At 37.3% G+C, this 21,836-nt stretch overlaps 1 protein-coding gene and 1 pseudogene across 7 annotated transcripts in view; one reads left to right on the forward strand and one right to left on the reverse strand.

Moving 5' to 3' along the window:
- Nucleotides 1–21,836, forward strand: part of Asator (tau-tubulin kinase asator) — a 551,150-nt gene that overhangs the window by 363,936 nt on the left and 165,378 nt on the right. The gene's annotated exons all lie outside the window — the stretch shown is intronic.
- LOC138858040 (uncharacterized) lies at nucleotides 7,777–9,310 on the reverse strand (annotated as a pseudogene).

Raw genomic sequence — 21,836 nt, forward strand, 5'->3', positions numbered from 1 at the left:
ACTCATATTATTGGATATTAGAGATCGACAAAGCCTATCACAAATTTGTTGCTACGGCTAATGTAAGTTTCAGCTATATTTTCTGATTTGCCGAACCAGACTTTGACAACTAGCGTCCGACAAGATTTGCCGTACCACATGAACGTATATTGGACTGTCTCTACTTGTAGTAACAACACCTACGATTCCGGCAAGATGAACTTTGATCAGAAGGATCTCGTAGTCGACCAGCGCCTGCTAAGCGCTCCCGAGGTCCATTGATCTAGGTCTAGAAAGCAAAATGCCAATGGAGATTCAAATCGCTCCTATTACGGGATGAACGATGCAAAGGTGACCCCTCTGGCTAGCTCATCGGCTTTGAAGTTGCCAGCGATAAAGTAGCTTGATGCTGTTTTTGGTGAGGATAGACACTCCTTGACTAGCTTTGAGCGCACAGTTGGCGAGCTCAGCGCTAGTATTCCCGCTCTGCTGTAGTAGTGAATATTCACCTCCCTAAAAAAGGCACCACTTCGTAGCAGTAAGTCTACCGCCACCTCGATGGCAGCCACTTCTGCCTGAAAAACACTGCAGTGGTAATGTAGCCTAACGCTAAGATTGACTATTGTAGTCCGTAGTGCACCGGAGATGGCGATGAGAGCCGCTTTTTGGTCACAGACAGACGAATACATCATAGAAAATTATAGGCTTCACTTCGGTTTCGTGCAGCCAAAACACTACCTTTGGTGAGAGTCCCCAACCGATGCCTTTTTTACACTCTTCTCAATATTTTGCCTCCGTGAAAGCTTTATTTCCAGAATAAACCTTAGGTATTTCACCTTATTAACAGGTTAAAGACGTGAACCTCCGAAGGAGGGGGAGGCCCGTTTAGGATCTTATACCTACTAGTATATAAAACCTTTTCTGTTTAACTTAGGTAGACGGCTAAGCCGCTTCTATGCATCCAGTTGGATACCCAGTTGACGCACCCTTTAGGTAACTTGTAGACGGAAATTTTCCTTTAACCATAAGAAAAACGTCGTTAGCGTAGTCTATCACCTGACAGCCTTGTCCCTCGAATTCCTTAATAGGTCGTTAACCAGCAAGATCCAAAGCTATGGGGAAAGTACCCTTCTCTAACTAACTTTTCGGGATGCCTTTGCACTACCCCACTGATCGTTTTATCGCAGAGAAGGCTATATATGAGGTGTTTGAGGTTCGATTCTAGCACAAACTTTTCCAGGGCTACCCACTGTCTCCGGCCACATATTGTTGAAGGCCCCTCGATGTTGAGAAAAGTGCCAACAGTAAATTCCTTTTGCAAGAGTCTCTTCAACGTTTTCAACAGAAACGAGGATATGCTAATGGGTCTGAAATCCTTTGCGCCCGTACGTAAGAGCTCTTCCGGCCTTCGGTATAAACGTAACCTTAACTAGTCTCCAGGCCTTCGGTCTAATCTAATAAATTTTACGTAGATGGGGGCCAGCTACATAACACCTCCGCTGCAGTTGGGACGATATGATACTATAAGAGCCCGGGAACTTGAACGGTTTGAATGAATTCAGAGCCCAGGTAAGGCGAAGTTTATCCAAAAGGTCCAAAAAGGCTGTACAGCCCTTCGAATCTCCCCCAGTGGCACTTCCTCAGCGGAGCGATTCAACGGAATCTGAGCATTCAGGAGTAGTTTGAACGACTAATTGCTATTCATAGTCCAACCACAAGGTAGGTCCAGTTCTGCTTTATACAGCTCCCAATCGTCACTAGAGTCACTTTGGCTTGGGCTTTGTTGAAGATTCTTGTGCTCGAAGATCTGACCTCCGTTAGCTCCGATGTCCAAGAAAAAGAAATTTCCCTTTACCTTTATGAGTTGTCAGAGGACAGAATCTTTCAAGAGTAGTCTTACTCACAGAGCTGAAAACCTCAACAAGCTCATCAGCGAAGCTTCCTGCAATTTAGGTCCAAATTGGCATATTTTCATTAGGTTCTGCAAGAAAAATGTTAAGCTTGTTTCTGATCCTCTCCAGGCTCATAAGCACCCAGTGTTGGGTGGGAAGAGAGAGGCTGCAATAACGCAACATCTCTCCAATTTCAACCGGGGTGGAAGGTTGACAGCCAAACACGAGCACGAAGTCGCATTGGTAGACCCTATTTGGCCACGGCCTCGAGCCTTGCTCCTTTCCATACGTTCCCCACCCTGGCTACCGCCTCCCTATAGACCTAGCAGAGGTTCCTCTACTCACAAGCGATCCTTCAGTTTTTGTCGGCAAATTCCTACCGACTCTCCCTAACTTACCGTCCTTAGCGACGGTAAGCCATGCTCCCTCGGTATTGTCTTCACACATACTGATGGTGTCGCTCCCGAGAGATCGTTCAGTTTCATCGAGATCTGGTTCGACCTACTTTCTCTTTATTTAAATTTTAGTCATTATTATTATTCATGTTTCTAGGGACCCTGCTGAGAGCCGCTATTCACCTCCCGGAAAGGTAGGGGCCTTATATGGTCCCAAGGTTATCTCAGTTACTAGACCAAGGCGAAGGTTGACGCCCTTATGAAGCAATGCGTTCAGAGCCGACCAGCACAAAGATCGAGTCATTTCAACCTACACCTACCACACCAATTCAATGACGACGAGAGGGGAACGTACAACGAGCCCTACCAGGGTTTTAACGGAACGGAGGCAGCCTTGGCATTAACCCATCGGCCATTTCTGCAGGGTGTCATGCCTGCATACTCAGATGACAGGATACCACGTGCACCAGCCCAGGGCTCAAACCAATCCATCTTATAAGCCCGGATTATTAAAAAAGTAATCTCTTTTTCGTCTACCCTATGAAATTTAAAAAAAGCCACAAATGTAATAAAACGTTAATATTAAAATTATATTTAGATTAAATCACTTGCAATGACATTTTACCTAATCACGGTCGCTTTCTGTGAAAATGTGGGTGCAACTTTCTTTTCGACGTTTTGTTTCAAATTTCAGTTTTGCGCAACAACTATGACAGAGATGCTTTTTCGAACTCTCACTTTTGATGCAGAAGCCAGATTTGTAGCCTTTTTGAACTGGCGAAAAATCCCTATTTTTTTCTTTAACGAGAATTTAAATGGATATGCTACGAGTATTTGCTTGGTATGTCGTTGTTGGTTTTTAATTTAAATAACAATATGTTTTACACACAGTGGTCGTTCAGTATAGCGAACTTTCGAAATATTGAATTTTCGGTTTAAGGAACCATTAAAATTAACGTATTGATGTTTCTATATTTTGAACGCAAAGAATTTTGATTATCGATTTTGCGAACTCTGCAATATTTGTATCTTGAACTTCGCATTATCTGCAAAAACAAAGGTAGTTTAAATGTGGTACAACATCTGCAAAAATATAAATTAACTTTTTTCAAGTTTCCATTGACTTTAAATTTAACGTAATTCAGTCAATTCAATATACTTTTTTCATGAGGTTGATTCCATTTCATTTCGTTTAGAAAAAGCAATGTCAAATACAAGGCGTTTATCATTGAAAATAAACTTAAGATTTTGGACGATTCCAGCAAGGAGCTTTCAGCAAAGGCCATATCTGCGAAATATGGAGTTCCAAAGTCGTCGTTTTGTACTATAAAAAACCAAGTTTTCAACTTATACAATTATAATTATTTTTTTTTATGCAGTATTTTTTTTTTTATATTAATTATTGTTTTGAGCGTAGTGATAGATAAGAAAACAATTTTTTTTCTTTTATTGAATAATTAGAAGTTAATATTGTTGAAAATATTTTTATTATCTTACAATATTCAGAAATTTTTATCATTGAAACTATAAGTTTATGGTAACTGAAATAAGAAACAAAAGTTTGAGACTTGAATATCGAAATATCTAGAAAATAGCGCGTCAATGGTAGTCCCATATTTTTTTGTGGATTCTTGTGGATCATTATTCATTTCCAAATTAAACTTTTCTGAAGGAAAAGTTGTCAACCGCTCTGATATTATATTTATTACCATTGATAATCCGATTGAAATACCTAATTTCAATTGTATTTTTCAAGTCAAACGAAATACTGTTCCAAAAGGTGGGATAGCTATTTACCAAAATAATAAAAATGTTACTAATATTATGACTCTAAATATTGAATAAATTATTTTTTACTACTTAAATATTTTAGTAAATTCTATATTTTTATTTGCCATTTAAAAAAGTGTATCTTAAATATTATTATTTTTGAATCACCCTGCTCTTCAATTGACTTGTTCAGCTTGAGATATGCAAAAATACGCCTACAACTGCAAACATTTTACGCATACTTTGTGATCGTGTTAGGTTTATTTCCGTTACGGCATTTCTTGATTCGGCCGCCGCACTCAAAGCCCGCGGTAAAATCTATGCAATAGCTTAATAAAATGCATGCATATTGACTACTCACTCATTTTCTTTCACTCATTTTTCATCGTTTTCTTCATTAACAAATACACTTTGTTTATTCATATATAAAACACTTGATACAGAAATTTTAGGTCTACTCCCCGAACATGCGTTTGCCTACAAGCGTCTTTTTGCGACGATGGCAACAGCTAAAAATCATAAATTGAACAACTTTCTAATGTTCCTTCTGGAAGGGAAAAATATCAACCCAGCAAACTCGCAAACACAGAAAAAAGCGACAAAAATGGCAAAAAAGCTTTTGTCGATTTCAAAATTTTGCAATTCTAAAATAATTTTCCATGTTCCGCAAAATCTGCGGCGATATATAATATATGCATCCTCATACATAAACATTTCGCATGAACCAATTAGTGACCATATTTACATAGATATTGTAACGGATTTCTCGATAATTCATCTAACTATAACTCACTCTTGAGTTCGATCACTGGATTGTTAAATAAAAGTCCCAATTTAATGGCTATATACTTATCTTTATTTCTAATTCCAACAACTTAACACTTATTGCTCGATATTCGAGGTTACAACTTAATGCTTATAGCTTAATTGTTCTTTACACGGCAACAGTCTAATTAGAAGATTAGTATGCTGCACAATCCGGCAGCCCTTATATAGTAAATCTTTAACAAAAGTTCGCTACTAGAACATTCTGGCAACTACGAATTCGTTGTCTAATTGCTTCTGGCAGCTTATCGTTGATTATGATTTGTTCTGGTATTCGTTTTCGCTACACTGTCCTCCACCTAAGTCTGATCATCCTGATTAGACATATTTGCGGTACCAAACGCTGCAAGCCGTTCCAGATGAGCCACCTTCATTTTATTCTTTGGTCTTCCCATGGTCTTTGCGATACACTACATCGTTAAGTCGTTTAATAACCTGTTATGGTCCTTCCCAATTACACTGTAATTTGGGAGATAACCCTTTCTTTCGTTGTGGGCTATATAACAATACCCAATCGCCTTCAATAAAACCCTCAGAGTTTATTGCCTTGTCGTATTTTGCTTTCATCTTATCGCTCATAATTTTGGTGCGCTGTCTCACCATAGCATGTATATCCCTCATCTCGTCTTCTAGGATGCTATTGAATTCCTTCCTCCGTTGGCGTTAATTCCAAATTTAAAATCAATTGGGAGTCGAAGATCATTACCAAAAATTACCCTTCCTGCAGTCTGCCCCATTGTTTCATGTACAGCAGACCGATAAGCCATCAGGAACAAGGATATATGGGTATCCCAATCTTTTTGATACTTGTCCACAACTTTCCTCAAATGTTCTTCCAAAGTTCGATTGAATCGTTCCACCATGCCATCGCACTACGGATATAGTGCAGTTGTACAGGTTTTCCGGATACCCAGTTTGTGGCATATCTCCTGTATTAGAGCTGATTCAAAATTTCTCCCTTGGTCAGAATTTAATTCTTTTGAAACAACATATCTCGATACCCAATTGTTGATGAATACATCCGCTACTGTTCCTGCCTCTTGGTTAGGAATTGCGTATACCTCTGGCCATTTGCTGAAATAGTCCATGACTACCAAAACATATCTGTTTCCTAATTTACTGATAGGAAATGGGCCAGCTACATCCATGGCTACTCGCTCAAACGCCACACCTGAATTGTACTGCTTCATCTGACCATGACTCCTGGACCTCGGCCCTTTAGCAGCAAAGCAATCCAATAAAATCTTTGTTTTAATTTCTCCAAGGTTTTAGTGATACCCATGTGTCCTCCAGTTGGACCGTTGTGCAGCTCATTGAGAACTTCGGGAATTCTTATTTTCGGAACAATCATCGGAGCTCGGAAACTTGGACCATCTTCGCTTTCCCAGACGCGATACAAGCAGCCAGACACTAACTTCAAACTATTCCATTGTGCCCAATAAACCTTTGCAACTGAGCTTTCTGCAGCTATTTCTTTTTTTGTTGGACGTTTATTCATCTGCAATCCATGTATTACACTTTTCAAATCTGGATCTTCTTGCTGACATTTCCGTAGCTCTTTCGGATCCCAGTCTGATGTTATAGTCATTAATCTGACAACTATAATGTCTTCTTTGGCCTCAGCTTTCGAGCAACGTCTGCATTCCAGATTACATGGACGGGAGGACATGGCATCGGCATTTCCATGACTACTACCTTTGCGATGTTCTATAAAGAAGTCGTAACTTTGAAGTCTCTCAATCCACCGTGCCAACTGTCCTTCTGGGTTCCTGAATTGTAGAAACCCTTTTAATGCTGCATGATCTGTCCTCACCCGAAATCGCTGGCCATAAAGGTACTTATGAAAATGTTTGATGCACTTCACCAACGCCAGTAATTCCCTCCGAGTAACACAATAATTTCTCTCTGGCCTGCTCATGGTCTGGCTGTAATACGCAACCACTTTCTCATGCCCATCAATGACTTGTGATAGAACGCCTCCTACTGCGAATCGTCTATAATAAGTACATAGTCCAAGGAAACTCCGCAATTCATGTAAATTTTTAGGAGTGGGCCAATCTTTTACTGCCTCGATCTTTTCATTAGCTGTGCAAATGCCCTCCGTTGTTACTTTGTGTCCTAAGTAGCTTACTTCCTTTTTAAAAAGGGAACACTTTCTTGGACTCAGCTTTAGACCAGCGCTAACTATCCGGTGGAAAACCAAGTTCTTAAGGTGTTCAGCTTTTACCCAACACGATTATATCGTCGAGGTATACCAAACAGGTCTTCCAGTGTAATTCTTTTAATACCTGGTCCATAAGTCTCTCGAAGGTAGCAGGAGAGTTACATAATCCAAAGGGCTCTCCCAGTGTAATGGACGGTAAGACCATAGACCATCTCCAACGCTGAAAGCCGTATTTTCTCTGTCTTCTTCGTTTACCTCCACTTGTCAGTAACCACTTTTCAAATCAAGTGTTGATAAACATTTTGTACCTGATAACGAGTATTGGATAACTGTCTTTCTTCGTTACATCATTCAACCTTCTATAGTCCACACAGAATCTCATAGCTCCTTTGGAGAGTTGATTGGTAGCTTGCACTCATTATGTACTCTTACTGGAACACGTTTATCTTGTCTTGTCATAGCCAGGGTTTTGCCTACAAGTAAGTTTGGTGTAGATTCTTTTGTGGCCTCAACAATACACCACTTGTTTGGCCCATATTCTCCATCTATTTCTGCCCAAATAACTGCTTCTGATTTTGGTGAAATCTGCTGGTTCTCTGTTGTCATCACTCGTCCAACGTTGTACTTATTATCGTAACCGAACATAAGTGGCACTTCCATATTTGTATAACCCTATTCTTCATGTCATTTTCTATTCCTCGTTTCGCTAGAAAAACTACTCCAATTATGACTTCGTCGACGATATTTGCCACTATAAAAACACGGCTGCCTTTCCAATTACGATTTCGCACGTTGCTTTTCCGAGAACTTGATTATCTTCTCCAGTTGCGGTACGCAACTTTGCCACAATGGTCTCTTCTTTATCAACCAAATCAGATCGAATTATGGAATGTGATGCGTCCATATCCATAGTCAGTATGCGCTTTTTGCCGTCTATACATCCACTAACGGGAACGTTACTCGTATTCCTGCTTATATGTGAAATGGAAATTACAGGACATATGCATGCGGGAGCCAGCCCATGCCCTTTTCGGCTGGTTCGCTTTAGTTTAACATTTGCTAGATCTTCCTCAGCTTTGCGTTTACGTCCAACTGGATTATTGGACTGGTTACGGTTGCGTGCCATATAGCCACTTTTGCCGCAGTTGAAGCATTTAAACACACCATCATTTTTCTTACGCACTTTCGTAGATTTTTCTAAAGCTTTCTGCAAGTTCTCAATTTTTTCAAGTAATTGATTCACCCAAGTGTGTTCATCTATTTCTACTTTATGAGCTTTAAATGCTTGATTGCTAAGCAGAGATGCAGTTTCCTGTGTCAGAGCATACGAAACGGTTTCCGCAAACGGAAATTTTGGACATGCCAACGCAGCAAAGCGTGAAGTGTTATCTCGTATTCCATTAACGAAGGTCTGAGTTTTTGTGTTCTCGATATATTCCATGGATTTATGTGCAAAAGCTAAGTGAGCAAACCTCTCAATCTCTGTAGAAAACTCCTGCAGAGACTCATTGGCTTTCTGGCGGCAAACTCGCCTCTCAGTTTGGAATGGTCTGCAATATCTCCGCTGTAGATCCTTTTAATGCAACGAACAATGCAGCTCCTTTATCTTCAGCGTTCCGATTATTTGAAGACGCCGTCTTTTCGTATTGAAGCTTAAAAACATTGAACGGAACAGTGCCATCAAAGGATGGAGGTTTTATCTTGGCAGAAGCTGTTGACGTAATTGACCGATTTAATTGTAGCTCGCGGAGCCGATCTATCAATTCATCCAAATCAGTTTGAATTTTATCACGTTCTTTTGAAATCTGTGAGGAAACTTCTGCTATTTGTGAGGTCACCTGTGCTGATATACGTGCATCTCGCGCTGCGAACTGCTCTTCCAATTGTGTTGACAACCGCGTTTCTAACGAGGACAATTGGGACTGTTGTGCCAACATTTGCGATGACACCTCTGCTATTTGTTGGGTTATACGTGCATAATGCTCTTTAAATTGTGACGATATTTGCGTTGACATCTCTGTTGATATCTGCGTTGACATCTGGGACATTTGCGCAAATCATGTTTATGTCCATAGCGTTTGATGAGCGCGTCTCTTCCTTTTTTTCTATCTTTGTCGGCTCTTCCTCTAATTCCAATTGAAAGACATATTCCTCAACATTAATGTTTTCCGCCTGGCCACTCGCAACCGTGATTGTAATTCGGTCTTTACTCCGTTTGTTGCTAAATCATGTTTTTCCAGCTCCTTTTTCAGTTATGGAATCTTCCGATCGTTAAACTTGGCCATTTTCGAATAATTAGCTCCTTAGGAATTTATTTGAGAATCCCACTTCTGACACCAATGTAACGGATTTCTCGATAAATCGTCTAACTATAACTCACTCTTGAGTTCGATCACTGGAGTGTTAAATAAAAGTCCCAATTTAATTACTATACACTAATCTTTATATCTAATTCCAACAAATTAACACTTATAGCTCGATATTCGAGTTTACAACTTATTGCTTATAGCTTAACTGCTCTTTACATGGGAACACTCTTATTAGAACTGTGTATGCTGTACAATCCGGCAGCCCTTATATAGTAAATCTTCAAAAAATGTCCCTACTAGAACATTCTGGCAACTACGAATTCGCTGTCTAGTTGCTTCTGGCACGCCCGTATCAAATTTGTCAAAAGTTATGCCCGTAGTTGCAACGCAAAAATTAGTTCTTCTCTTTTGTTTTCATTTCACCAATGTTGCCATTGTTCTATTTGTATACACGATTTTTCACACATTTAGTATTTTAGTTACAAATTTTCAGAACATAAAAGCTCAAAACTAAAATCCAACTATTAAAAATAGTCAACCTATTTATAAATAAATGTGTTCGACTGTGATTTTGAGTTATTTTAATAATATTTCAAATATGCTCAAGTTTATTTATTAATTACTACAAAATATTGAGACTGGCAACCCAGCGTTGCAAAAGATTGCTCTCTCTTTTTTTTCTATGGCAAAAATCCAATTTTCGCGGATATCCTACTATACGGTCTGTAGAAGCGGTGGCGAGTGTTCATTTACATAGCGCTCTCATAAGATAGGTCGTATCAGCTTATTCGGTCTACTGTTTTGCGTCGGTGACTGTTTGAACTATTAGGTTATTATTATTATCATTCTCGTTACGGAATTTCCTGATTCGGTCGCCGCGCTCAAAGCCCGCAATAAAAGCTATGCAAAAGCCTAATAATAATGTTACTAGTAGTATGACTCCGAATATTGAATAATTTATTTTTATTAAATTCCATATTTTTATTTGTCATTAAAAAAATTGTATATTAAATATTATAATTTTTGAAGCACCCTGTTGTCTCTTCAATTGATGTTTTCCGCTTGAGATATGCGAAAATACGCCTAAAAGTATGCAAACATTTTGCGCATACTTTGTGTTCGTTTTAGGTTTATTTAAGTTACGGAATTTCTTGATTCAGTCCTCACGCTCAAAGCCCGCGTTAAAAGCTATGCAGTAGTTTAAAAAGAAATTTAAAATCGGTGAATGCGTTCAAAACGCTTCGCACATATGTATTTAGCCCTCTACTTGGCTCAACGTCAAACACCACATCCCTATTATTTTTAAAGGCAATGGCGAAAAAATTTCATTCTAAGTTCTCTCAACGCAATGGAGTGTACAATAGTTTTGGTCAGTACGTCCTTAGCGAAACAAACTGGATGATTTGCCTACGCGAGAACATGTCACATAAAGTTATTCGTGGGAAAAGCGTTTTGTACTCAAATCTAAGTCACAAAGAGACAATAATAATAATACCAATTTAATTGGAAACTGAGAGTGTTTCAATTAAGTTGGCACATCTGTAAGAATAGGAATTAGTGGCAGCAAAATTTTCATTCAAAATGGTGGCTTCGATAATGTTTTTCATAAATTTTTTAATGTTTAATCGTGTTCTGTTGCGAAGCCGTGATGGGTTCATATTACGGAGCAAAATAACCGGAGATGCAACATTAAGCTGTAAATGGTGCAATGGCATGTCCGGCATATATATATATATGTGTGACACCATATATGACCCTTGGGAACAACTGTTGTATCATTGAATTTAATTCATTGACGTCCGCATTTTTTCTGCGAAATCGCTTTTCCAGCCAGCCACTCACGATTTTTATATTTTGTGTGTTCATCGGGAAATATATTGTCAATGAGAATATTCCGTGCGTTGATGATTGTGCAGAAATCCGTCGGTAATCTTATGCATCCAGCATTTTCATGTACAGCAACTTTTTCATTGCCAATATCTAACAGATGTTTTTAGAAAGTTTCGGCCGGTGAATCTTCAAGCATATGAACGCACATGTTCACTGTCAATTGTACTTTTTAACATAACGTCACAGTCGCGATAATTGTATGCAAGCATTGACTTCATCAGCGTATGCTAAATGTGTTTAAAATCACCTGAAAGGAGTAACAGAGTGTCGCCAAATAGTTTGTCGTGTTTTTTTTATATCTTTAAATATCCTATCCAATGCTTAAAGCGAATGCTTGTGTGCCATAGTGCAATTTGGGATGTATAAATGGTACTGTTATACTGTTTCAGCACTATGGACGATTGTCTTTTTGAATGCTGAATGAGCGATTCTGCCGCCATCTAATAAATTTGCTGCAATGCCAGGTTACTCAACGGCCAATACGAGGCCATTTTAGATCGTAACTCAGCAAGAAGTATTGAAATAAGGAATGTTTTGCCAGTTATTGTTTTTTTATTCATCGTTCGGTAGTGGAAGAATTCGATAGTATCATATTTCATTTCACGATTAAGATCAGTATTGATTAAATCAGGTGCAGTTCGATTTGGTGAACTCATACCGAAATGACTGATTGGGAAATTCGCAATGACAATAAAATGATCCTCAATAGCAATCAATGCTTCATTGTATATTGTGTCACTGAATGGTATCGTTAGATTCTTGCACGTTGTACGATATCAATGCAATATATTATCAGTCATCGAATCCTTTTTTTTAACACACTAATTTTTATGGAAATTTAAATGTTAATGTACAGTACATTCGATGCAATTAAGCTCTGAAATTTACATCGTTCAAATGGCCTCCACGACTTCTTTTGCAGGTACGAATTCGATGAAGCCAGTTTTCGAGTACTTTTTCCACTGAACCAAGTCGTATGTCATGAATAGCACCCCACAAGAAGTAGTCGAATGGTAGTCACAACTTCTTGAAGGCCATTCAATGTCACAATTTCTTGAAATCGTCGAATCTCCAAACTTTTCTTGCAGTATTGCGGTTATTGCACGTAGCCTCGTCTTTTTGAATCAGATGTTGTCAAGATCAGCTTCTTCCACATACCATCCATTGACAGTAACGGCGGCATCAACTTCATTTTGAAAGAAGTACGAACCGATGATTCCACCAGACCAAAAGCTACACCAAACTGTCAATTTAGGTGAATATAATGGTTGTTCATGAATAACTTGTAGGTTTTCTTCGCACCAGAATCGACAGTGTTGTTTATTTACCACCACTCATCATAAAAAATACGACCCTAAAACAGCAAAAGCTCACGAAAAGCTACAATTGCAGAACAATTATTGTACTTTGATAATAAAATTTAATAAAAGCACTTAGTCTGCCTCCGATTGACTGTATATACGCGATCCAAATTATTTGATTCGAATATCCCGGGACATGCATCAACTGGTGTGCCTTGCTAGCGGGGTATCCATTTTTCGATCGAGACCATGTAAAAGTTAGGTTAGGTTACACTGGATGGCTTTCACGCCATACTTAGACTTACCGGTCCAGATGGAGGTTTATTATTAATACGAGCTGAAGTTTATGTCGTGAAGAACGTCAACGCTTTTGCGAAGTTTAATTGAGACTAGATATCTAATTCTGACACTTTCTCCACTCCCTTGAACAGTGAAGCTCCTAGATATCTATGATGAGTTCTAGATAATGCCGAACATAAGTGAGATCGGTGTTGCAGCCTCGCTCTTAATCCTACTTTCTTTCAATTTCTACATGTATCATCGTTAATAATGCCCATACGGCTCGGATGTGATGCCAGTAAATTGTGACCTGTGACTAGACCAACAACCGTCCTGTAGTCTTTTCCAGACCATGTTGGTAGAAAGCTTGCGTTTTTTGCTTTCGCTTCCTTGCACGTGATCTTCGCGAACGTGCATGCCCCTAAGGCATTCCATCTCACCCTTATCCGTCCGTCAGATTTTTCGGAGATTTCTTTGTGTATCGCTTTTAACGACGTATTTCCTGAGCTGGTTCGATAGTCAAGCGAATGCTATTCTTGGCAATCTCATCAGCTATTTCGTTTCCCAGAAAGCCCTTGTGGTCTGGAGCCTAGTATATATGAAGCCGCTTTCCGGCAGCCACAAAATTACAGCCTCTTTGCTTCTAAGGACATTCTCTGACGCAATGCGATGTGAGATTATTGTCGTAATTGCCGCCTGGCATTCGACGTATATATTGATTTTCTTTACGTAATTTCCAGCTTGAAAGAACGCTTGACATCTTTCAGCCATTTTTGATCCGACCGTGTAGGTGTTGAAAGTTCCGCTGGTGGGCCGAATGCCCCTACACCATCCATTCTCATTTAGCGTGACTTGTAACCTTTTCTCCCAGATAAAATGCGAGGGTATTTTATCAATCGACCCCCTGCCTATCGGGCTATTTTTATAGGTCAAAAAAACATCATTTAATTAAAATAATTTTTTCGATTTTTCGAATTAGGTGTACAACATAAGGTTCGTGTAAAGCGTGTGGAAAATTTCAGATCGATATCTTAAAAACTGAAGGACTAGGACATGACTAAATCGAAAAAGACATGACCGCTTGTCACGTTGATCCTTTATATATATTATATAGGCTCTTCAACGTTTCCTTCTGGATGTTACAAACACCGTAGCAAACTTAATATACCCTGTTCAAGGTATAAAGAGAGCATAAAATACACATTTTTCTTGTTTCATATAATTCTTAATATAAAACTAATAAACAAACTTCGTAGTAGTAATTTTGTTCGCTCAATACTTATATATTTAAGAACATAAAAATAAAATAAAATAAAATAATAATAAAATGTGTATTGTTCATAAATGCCCCGGAGTTGCACTTAATAAATTGCAAAATTTTTGGTTCAATTAACCAGGGAATCAATTAACCGGTAATCGTTTCATTGAAAAATTCGTTCAATTACAGGAAACCCACTAAATTGGACAACCTAATCAATCAAAAAAATATATGCATATGTGCACCATTTTTATACTCTCGCAACCTGTTGCTACAGAGTATAATAGTTTTGTTCACCTAACGGTTGTTTGTATCACCTAAAACTAATCGAGTTTGATATCGGGTTATATATTAAATGATCTGGTTGAAGGGACGAGTTGAAATCTGGGTGACTGTCTGTCCGTCCGTCCGTCAAAATAAATTGCCATAACTAAGCTCCGCAATAAGATACACGACTGTTATTTGGTACACAGGATCACATTAGGGAGGGGCATCAGCAGTTAAAATTTTTTTGTAAAGTGGGCGTAGTCCCGCCTTGAATAGGTTTATTGTGCATATCTCCTAAACTGCTAATGCTATAATAACAAAATTCACTGGAAGTAAATGTTTTTAGCACTTCTATTGACGGTGTAAAAAAAGTTGAAATCGGGTGGTAACTCCGCCCACTCCCCATATAACGGTAGTTAAAAACTACTAAAAGCGCGATAAATCAAGCACTAAACACGCCAGAGACATTAAATTTTATCTCTGGGATGGTATGAGATGACTTTATAGGAACCGCGTTCAAAATTAGACAGTGGGCGTGGCACAGCCCACTTTTCGGTGAAAATCCATATCTTGGGTTCTGCTTAACCGATTTCAACCAAATTCGGTGCATGACGTTCTTTTCATATTTCTATGTTATAGTGCGAAAATGGGCGAAATAGGATTACAACCACGCCTATTTCCCATATAACACCATTTTCAATTCCATCTGATTCTTTCACTTTCCACTATGCATATCAAGCAACAATGATTATATCGGGGTAAAACTTTGCGTGAATAATACGTTTAAAGTATGCCACCTTGTGACCAAAAAATGTCGAAATCGAACCAAAACTGTTCAAGCCCCTAAGTACTAAATATGTGGACCCCAGTGCCTATAGTTGACCTTCTACCAAAAATATCGGCCAATCCACAAAGAAATCTCAAACGAGTATACCATTTGACTTTGCGAGAGTATAAAATGTTCGGTTACATCCAAACTTAGCCCTTCCTTACTTGTTATATTATTTATTTAGTTTTTAGTAATGATACTTAAATAATATTTTTAACTTTAAACAAAAGATTAAATCCAAGACAATGTGCTTATATATTTAGAAATCATTGTTATAAAAAAATTGACTTAAGCAACAAAAAAATTCATATTATTGTATACATGAAGCATTTGCGTCCACACAGTTATTTAGAGATCGTTGCTAGAGAGTATTATAGTTTTTTATCCGTAATGATTGTTTGTATCACCGTAACTTGAGTAAAAACTAAGATATCCGGCCTGCTCTAACTTGAGTAAAATATAGATATCCTAAAGAAACTTGGTGCACAAAAAAGTAAGGACGAGTTCCTAGATGGACGTAATCGGACCACGGCCACGCCCACAAATCGCCATTAATTGAACAGGTGTAAAGTGCCGTAACTAAGCCGTACATTGAAATACAGAACTCAAATTTGGCACAACGAATCACATTAACCTGTGATTTTAAAATCTTTGCGATATTGGAAAAAATTGATAAAAATGGGGTCAATACTACCCCCAATTTCCATATACTACTTATGTATAGTGATTTTCGTTATTCTTATAAGTTGTATGCCGAGTAATCGTATGTCGGGCAGTGAGGTTGGTCAAAATTTGTGATATTTTAATGAAAATAAATATACAAGTTTTCTTAAAAATTATGTGGTTTAGCGCTGAATTAGAATTCAATTGGTCTATGCCTTGGTCATTTGTTATTGGTTTGCTAACTCATTTTTTGTCCTAATGAGAATGCATGTAAGCATGTGACACTTTTATTAATTTACATTTATTCGCCAGTTGCCTAACCATTCTTCGGTCAAAGCTAAGATAAATCTCAAATATTTTATACAATACGAAAGGGAATAATGTTTTAATATTATATAAAAATCCTTCATGCCACTCCTGATGGAATGCCTGAGTTACATCAAGGAATATTGCTGCACAATTGCTTTTTCCTATTGGCTTCGAGCCCAATTACCTCTTACGTCCCTTATAGGCATGTTGCAATCAACCGACGGCTTAAAGTGTTTTTGCGCTTTCCAAAGAGAGTTCTGTTTTTCGTTGAATTGGACTCAGTTTCTTTGTATAATTTTCAGTGTTGTATTCTTCCGCGCACTTAAGCGCTTTTCTTAATTTACATACAACAGACTTCAATTGCAAGTGAGTAAAAGGAGAGCGCTTTTCTTGCCATTCACATTACAACCTTTTATCAGTTGCAAGCTTTTTTCTCTTTCAACATTTGTAAGACCCAGTTTTGGTGACACAACCAAGGGCTGTTCGTATAGTTTTATTAGCACAAGGGAATGATCAGAACATAAGTCAGTACATGTATCAGCAGACATAAGCGATCTTTCTATATTTTTGATTACAACGAAATCAATTTAATCTAGTATTTCATTAGGATTACTGGGCTAGTATGTTGGCTTACCAATTGTCCTAGGCAATAATGCACTCTCTGAAGAAATTGTTCGGATCGGATCACTATAGCATTTAGCTGCCATTTAAACTGAACGACCCGGAATAAGGTGTTTGTACAGAAAGCTTTTTCATTTGACGAGATATCTTCTAGAAATTTGGCATTAATTATGATCTAAGGCAATTATGCAATCACCAAAAAATTGTTAAGATCGGACCACTTTAACATATATCTGTCATACAAACTGTCCGATCTAAATCAAGATAAATATATTTTTATATTCATTTATGCTATAAAAAATGCACTTGTGAAGGGTATTATAGCTTCGGTGCAACCGAAGTTTTTAACGTTTTCTTTTTGTACTCAAGAAGGTTTGCAACATTTGGTTTTGAGCTTTGATTAACTCCTGCATCATATTTTGCACAAAAGACATGAATTGTGTCATACATTGAGTAAGCTTTAGAATCATACTTTCAACGCATCCACTTAATTGGTTTTGGGGAACTTGCATTTGTACAGTGTTTTCATTTACCACATTAGCATAACTTTCTTAGACCACATTATTCTTAAGATTGTCAAGTTTTGAACTTCTTTCAGTGATTTCAATAATATCGCTGCGTGGAATATTTAGCATTTGGTTACGATGTGCTTGAATTCCGAGCGACAACTTTGATTTCAAGTCTTTATATACAAGGCAACCTTATAATCAGCAGTGTGATTTCCTCATAAATTCCTAACCTTTTTAGTTATATCCTCTATCTTGAAGGTACATTTAAATGTCAGGTGTAAACCACCACATACTACACCAACACTGCGTAGTGTGCAATATGATTTGGTGTGTCCATACTCTTAGCAGTTAGTGCATTGTACCGGATCACTTTTTTTATGAGGTTTTTCAACAGTAACTACGATGTAAAAGATATTTTAAATTATAATTTGGATGTGATAAATTTTTCTTTAACTGGTTAGCATTTGGTATCAACTCAATTTTAAATATTGCTTATGGTACTTTATTTTTATTGAAAATATTTATAACCGTTTTAATGTCGTACCCACGTTCCTCAAGAGCTTCTTTGATTTCACCGAAGATTCTATACCTTCAATAGGAACAACAAGAACCTTAGAGCTCTTCATTTGATAGGAATAATAATAATGTGATTGTTTGACAAGAATTTTGCAATATAAATGAAACTTTTCACAGTGTACGTTTTTATTTTCGTTTTATCAGTATTGGCCTATTTCAAGGGCACTATGTGAAAATTGTTTGTGTCTACAATGTTACTTAGTTGAGAAACAATGGTATTAGAGCTGCGCTCGCACAGACATACAGGAGGCGGTTTGGTATTACCAACTGTAGTGGCACCCTTCGCAACGTCATTTGAGTCGTTACTCAGTAAAGCAAATCAATCGGCATTTAGAGCTTCAGGCTTTTTAGCACTTGGAGTGCCGGGTTGAAATTTTTTACTTTTGCCCGCTGCTTTTGCGGAACCTTTTATTGCCCTTTTTCAACTGGAACATTCTCAATATCTGTTTTGTTTCCTTCGTTGTCCGTGCATACATGCTTGTTGGTGCCTGCAAGTTTGTTGTTGGCCGATAACTGTTTATAGCTACTTCTGCTGACGGTGTCCTCTGCTTCGGCTCTCGTCCTGCTGATCGCTCGATGACTCATCTTTATAATATTGTACAAGTTAACACATAAGAATTAAGAAACTTGTAGTTACCTTTACCCATTTGTTTCGCTGACGCATGAGTTCAGTGGCCGGATTACTAGGTCTGCTGCGTTAACCTGATATTTAATTATGCTGCAAATATCTACGTTATCGCTTATGCTGAGACATATTCCATTGACGCATGAGTTCAGTGGCCTGACTAACTAGGCCAGCTGCGGTAGGCTGATATTTGACTATGCTGCAAATGCCTACGTTATCGCTGAATCGGCTTGCCGGCTGTAGCTTTGTAGCTTATTGGTTTAACTTTTAGATTTGGCTTTAAGTCCAATTTTGTAATATCAATTAGTTAGTTTTTTCCTTTCAATAAACATACTTGCTCCGGCTTTGTCGTTATAACATAACTTCTTGTTATGGTTGTGATCACTGAGCCATAAGACCAACAATAAGATCGGCTTGCCGGCTGTAGCTTTGTAGCTTAAGGGTTTAACTTTTAGGTTTAGCTTTATGTCCAAGTTTGTAATATCAATCAGTTAGTATTTGACTTTCAATAAACATACTTGCTCCGGCTTTGCCTTTATAATATAACTTCTTGTTATTGTCGTGATCACTGAGCCACAAGGCCAGCAATAAGAGACCGAAGTAAAGCTCCCAACGTAATAGACCAAAGAAGTTAACTATAATCATCTTGTGCACCACATCTAAGTTAGCACGCGTTGTTAGGCATTCATCAACAACGCGGGACCGCAACCAGATAACTTACATACTACAATATATAATATATTAACAAACGTATTTGTACATATATACATATGTACAGCAAGTGCACGAGTAAATCGATGTATCGGATATGATATACAACCCGAACACTGTCGAATATTTCAATCATAGAAATATGAATATGGCACATTACGATTAATGCCTGCAAAAACAAACGTTATTAATATATAATATTATAAGCAAATCATATACATATAAGCTGTTCGCAAGTGATTCAAACTTGGTCTTTGTCGCTGATTTGAAGATGAAGTGTACACTTTGGGTAGATGAATCCAAATTGAAATTATCGTCACTAATTGCGATCTGCTGTATTATAACGTCTGCTTGACTTTAAGTTTTGTATCGAAAGTGACACAATTTTTCTGCTTGTGCCGAGGATTTAAAATTATCTTGTAGATCTGACACGCCATTATCCACTATTGCGTCATAAGCAACTTTTAGCCGTGTTTAAAATTTTTTGAGATTTTTACTTTTAATTTAAACTCTGTTTAAGAGTTTTTTTGAATGGTCATTTTCAGAAACAAATTTTGGAGCATAAAAATTTATAATTTTTTTTTTCTTTCCAGCAACCTGTTTTGAGCTTTTAGCATATGCAAGTGTATATAATTTTTATCCTCATTCATCATTTTTAATATGTTAATGTGTATGTTAAAATATGTGTCAAAATTAATTAAAAGCTGCTTTTGATACGACTATTTCTATTTAGTATTTAGTATATTTACTAATATTTTTATAATCTCGCAACCTGTTGCTACAGAGTGTAATAGTTTTGTTCACCTAACGGTTGTTTGTATTACCTAAAACTAATCGAGTTAAATATATATAAATGATCATGATGAAGAGACGAGTTGAAATCTGGGTAACTGTCTGACCGTCCGTCTGTACGTGAAGCTGTAGCTTGAGTAAAAATTGAGATACCTTTATAAAACTTAGTACACATATTTTTTGGTACCGTAGGACAGCTGATATTGCAGATAAGCGTAATCAGACCACTCCCACGCCCACAAAACGCTATTAATCAAAAACAATTAAATTGCCATAACTAAGCTCCACAATAAGATACAAGACCTCTATTTGGTATACAGGATCACATTAGGGAGGGCCATCTGCAATTTTAAATTTTTGAAAAAAGGGCGTGGTCCCGCCTGTTAATAGATTCAACGTGCATATCTCCTAAACCGCTAAAGCTATAATAACAAATTTCACTGTGAGCAAATGTTTTTAGCACCTCCATCGACAGTGTGGAAATAGGTGAAATTATAAAATTTCTCTTATATTTGTCAGTTATACTGCGAAAATGGATTACAACCACGCCTATTTCCCATATAACATCATTTTGAATTCCACCTGATTTTTTCACTATGCAAATCAAGTAACAATGATTGTATCGAGGTAAGACTTTGCATGAATAATGCGTTTAACGTATGCCACGTTGTGACCAAAAATTGTCTAAATCGAACCAAACTTGTTTAAGCCCCTAGGGACTGAATATATGGACCCCAGTGCCTATAGTTGCCTTTTTACCGAAAATATTGGTCAATGTGTAAGACATTTAATTGAAATTCCCAAAAAAAAAAAAAATAAATAAAAGTCTCGATAATAGTATGTTTGTGTCAAAAAGTGGGTTCAATCGAATCAATACTTCCTATAGCCCTTATATACCTAATATAAAGATTTTTGAACTTCCGCGTGACTTTATACCGCATATATCGGCATATATGCCAATATGTGAGTTATCTCAATGAAAATGAAAGAGCGTGTTTGTCTTTGTGCCTAAAAGGGATGAAATCGTGTAAAAATTTTACCTAGGCCCCATGTAACTAATATCAGGATTTTCGAACATTCGTCTGACTTTACTCCATTTGATTGGTGATGGTATGTGAGGTACCTTAATGAAACAGTGGGAGCATTTTATTAGTCTGTGGAATGTTAGGAGTATGTTTTATTGGCAAAAATTAATAAAATCGTGTTAATACTACCCTCTACTTCCATATAGTTCTTATAATACTTTTCGTTATTCTAACCAGTTTTATGCCGAATATGTCGGTCAGTGAGTATTAACATTTTTTTTTATACTCTCGCAACATGTTTATACATAAAATTGATTCACAATATGTTCTCTATGCTTGAGTATAGCTGAGCAATGTCAAAATTAACATTCTCTATCCTCAATATATATATATGATTCCCGTTTTTCCACCTGACTTTAAACCGTAACAAGCTTATAATATAAAATTAAGCCACTTTGGTCGAATTAGTATCACAGTCATACTTACATGTATATATCTCACTTCAAGATGTTTTTTTGTTTTTATATTCTCGCAACATGTTGCTACAGAGTATAGTTTTGTTCACCAAAGAGTTGTTTGCATCACCTAAAGTGATAGATATAGATTTCTATATACATATATTTCTTTTAATATTTGGTGATATTCAGTGGTTTGGTATATTTTCTCAGCCATCATGTTGAACTTATTATAAAATATACCAGTCAATAGTGCTAAAAAAGTTTCTTCGAGTGCTGGAGTTTGTATAGAGCAAAAAAATCTTTATAGAAAAAATTGCATGAAATAAATATTAGTAATGTAGTATCAAAAGGGCTAAAGACCCTTTTTATGTGGTTATAGATAAACTGCG

This window comes from Bactrocera oleae, chromosome X (genome assembly GCF_042242935.1).
Source record: "Bactrocera oleae isolate idBacOlea1 chromosome X, idBacOlea1, whole genome shotgun sequence".
Taxonomy (NCBI): Eukaryota; Metazoa; Arthropoda; class Insecta; order Diptera; family Tephritidae; genus Bactrocera; species Bactrocera oleae.